Raw genomic sequence first — 3,850 nt, 5'->3', positions numbered from 1 at the left:
TTGATTTATTTGTGTCATAGATTTAATGCAATAGAATATAACAGAATGCACTGTGGGTAATAATTTATAAAAACGCAATGATCAGTTCAAATGCATATGTAAAAGGATATATCTCTCTAGTGGTACATCCTCAGGCTGTGCCTTGTATGTAAGGAAATATCCACTGTGTATTATTAGTGACACAATTTGGAACTGCTTGGTAACTGTTTCTATATGTAAAGCTTGCAGTGAATGGACAATGAGAGAGTGGGGGTTCTGGTCTAGAAGAAAGAAAGGTACACTTTCGCTTTCCAATGTGGGTCGAGTGATTAAACTGCCCTGCGATCAGGTGAAACCTGGATGCAGAGACTAATTATTGCAACATTGTATATAGTTCTCCTCCTGAAGCTCACAGACAAGCTATTTTGCATTTATGATTTGTTACAAACTAGGTATTAAGACTACCATACTGTAACAGCCTCAGAGACCATTTCCACATTGTGAATAATTTAAGTGAGTCTCCCAGAAAAGTAATAATCAGTGTTCAAAGTATGGTATATCTCTTTATGCATTTGTACATCTAACTAACAACCTCAATGAATGTGATCAGCATTTTTCAGGAGAAAGGAATGCTTTCATTTTAATTCTTCGCTAAATCATGATCTTTTTTTAGGTACACTCTCTCATCCACAAAATTGGGGAGCACTCTGCAATACCAATTTAAGGCAACAGAGGCCCCTGCGTGGACAGCAGAAGTATAATACTCACCTCATTTCTGAACTCAATTCTCTCTCCCTCTCAACCTACATACATATCCTGCCTTGAATCCTATACAGTCTCTCATCCAGAATGGATTAAGATCCCCACAGAACATTAGGCTAACTACCCATTATCTACAGTCATACCATACTGGACATGCCCGATCTCCTCTGATCTTGGAAACCAAGCAGTGCTGGGCCCGGTCAGTACCAGAGAGGGAGACCCTCTGGGAATACCTGGTACTCTAGGAATACAGTGCAGTTTAATCACTCGACCCACATTGGAATGCAGAAGTGTACCTTTCTTTCTTCTAGACTAGACCTCCCCACTCTCTCATTGCCCATTCAATGTCAACAGATGGGCAAAAGCAGAAGTGACTGGTCTACACTATTTCTCTTGACTCTTTTTGGGACCTAATCCCTAATAGAAACAATTCGATAGATGAATGGATCTGCAATCTGCAATGCCCCCAAACAGCCCAGAATTAAAATAAAAAAGTGTTGCAAGATGAAATTGTCCTTGGACCTTACCACCCACCCTTATGATGGATATTTAAAAGGGCATACACAAGCTAAGAAACCAAGCACTTCAGTGACCGAGACTGCCACTTTTGTGGTTGAAGTGCTTCGTGTGCTTGGACCCCCTCAAAACAATTTTGTGAAAGGCCTACCCCATGAGCATTAATGATGATGTTGATGATGAGGGTGTTGGCAGTGGAGATTGCATGTGATGGTCCAAACTGCTGGTAGCTGAAACTTGCCTACTTGTTATTATTTTACAAATTATTATAATTTAGTGAAATAAGTTTCTTGAATTTGCTGCAAATTACGTAAAAGGGAGGAGGTGCCTTGATGGTTACTGTCCCTACAGCCACTTTCTTTGGTTTTATAAATGGAACAGATGCATTCACAACAGTGTGAAATTGTTTTGATTTCAGGTGCCCTGACTTAAACCCTATATCCCATTGAGCACCAACTTTAGTAGATGTTGAAGTACTCTATGCAGTCAAAAGTGATTGGACACCCCCGTTGTAAGGCTATCATTATGGCTGTCCCAAGCATGTTTAAATTGCTCTTCTGTCTTAGCCTCTACCACCTAAGATGGGAGGCTATTCCATTTTTCCACTACCCTTTCTGTGAAACAATTCCATGTGTCAATGCATGTTCTTGTGCTCTAATACTTATTTTCCTTTGTAGAATGTTTCCCTTCAGCACCTTGTTAAAACCATTGATATATTTGAAAAGTTTCTATCATGTCTTAGTTTTTCCAGGTAAGTTTTGTGATGTAGGCCATGCACAATTTTTGTTGCCCTTCTGTGTCTCTAATGTATTTATATCCTTCTGGAAATATGGCCTCCAAAACTGAACACAGTATTCTACATAAGGCCACACCAATGACCTATACAGTGCCATTCCTCTAATCTACCTACAGTACATCCTCAATCATTTGTTTCACCCCTCCTGCTGTGTCTACCTTATTGATAACTTATTGATAACTTTTGTGTCATCTGCAAAAATGGCATACTTTTCTTTAATGTCATTTACAATGTCCTTAACAAAGATTTTTTTTAATGCAATATTTTTATTGGAAAAATGTTGAGTAAGCCAATACAGACCAAAAACGAAATGATGATACAAAACATTTCCAAATAATGTACAGGATATCCCGTGGGACACATAAAAAGAGGTACATCAACAACACAAATGTCGACATTAATTTTCTGTATAAAAGAGAAAATAGGAAAGAGAAAAGGAAAGAGAAGAGAAGGGAGAGAAAAAAGAAGAGAGAGAAGAGAAAGGGGAGGGAGACCACTCTGAAAAGTTTCCAAGACGAACTCATATCATGAGGTTAAGAGTCACAATCACCATACCTAAACAGAGTAAAAAGTCGAACAGTCATTTAGAAGCATAAGCAGTACAACTCCAACGCAATATGTCACACCCTTGAAATAGAGGATTTAGTGTAAGTGAACCATGGTTCCCAAATCCTTATATATTTATCAATCCTATCATGTAAGGAAGCCGTAATTTTCTCCATCGTGGAGATGTTCCATATTTTGGACAACATCATGCTTATAGGGGGGGGCAATGGACTTTTTCCAACATTTAGCTATCACACATCTGGCGGCATGAAAAATTTGGAGTGCAAGTTTATTAGCAATACTACTGATAACAGACAAAGGAAGGCCCAGCAAAGCCGTCCAAGGACCCAATGTTACCTGGGAACAAAGGATAGAACCAATAAGATTCTCAACTTGGTCCCAGAAAGGGCGGATTTTGGGGCATGACCACCAAATGAGTTTGATATCTCCAATTTGACCACACTCTCGTCAACACAATGGGGAAGACCCAGGGAAAATTCTATGAAGTGTCGCTGGTACTAGATACCACCTGGTGTATACTTTATAAGAATTTTCCTTAACCAAAGAAGAAATCGAGGACTGAGCGACATTTTGTCTTATGATTTCCCAAGAGTCTTCCTCAGGTGGAGGGCCCAAGTACTGCTCCCATTTACTTTCATGGGGAAGAATATCAGCCTATTTCAATGAGTGTAATAGGCCGTAAAGTATAGAGATAATACCTTGCCGCATAGGAGAGTAAATACAGAGTCATTCAAAAGGGGTAAGTTGGCGAATAACCATAGAGTTTGGAAGGGAACTTAAAAAAGAGCGGAGTTGTAGATACTCGTACAGTACAGGTTGGTGGATACCATACGTGTCACTTAAAGAGTCTAAAGAATGCCAGGAATTGCCATCAATAAAATCGAAGACCAGTCCCGGTCGCGGATTCAGATGAAACCACGAGTGTGATCGTAAGGTGGAGCCAGGAGGAAAGTCCGCGTTATCCCAAATAGATGTTATGGGAGACAGGAATGTGGAGAGTCTATAGTGCCGAATGCAGGAAAACCACAGGGAACAGGTGAATTTTGTGGTAGGAGCGCACGTTCGCGCCTTCTGATTAGGTTTAAAAGGTATAAGTAGGGATACCAAAGTGGAGGTCTTGGCTAACAGGAGTTCGATTTGTATCCAGGGCAAGTGGGGGGCTTGAGAAAAACAGGTGAGTGCCTGGCTCAAGTGAGTTGCATGATAGTATTTTCGGATATCCGGTAGACC

At 40.2% G+C, this 3,850-nt stretch overlaps 1 pseudogene; it reads left to right on the top strand.

The window, feature by feature from the left end:
• Positions 1–870: 870 nt before the first annotated feature.
• On the top strand, positions 871–989 carry LOC134968232 (5S ribosomal RNA; annotated as a pseudogene).
• Positions 990–3,850: the final 2,861 nt, after the last annotated feature.

The sequence above is a fragment of the Pseudophryne corroboree genome, chromosome 10 (genome assembly GCF_028390025.1).
Source record: "Pseudophryne corroboree isolate aPseCor3 chromosome 10, aPseCor3.hap2, whole genome shotgun sequence".
Taxonomy (NCBI): domain Eukaryota; kingdom Metazoa; phylum Chordata; class Amphibia; order Anura; family Myobatrachidae; genus Pseudophryne; species Pseudophryne corroboree.
This window is presented reverse-complemented; position numbering and strand designations above follow the sequence as displayed.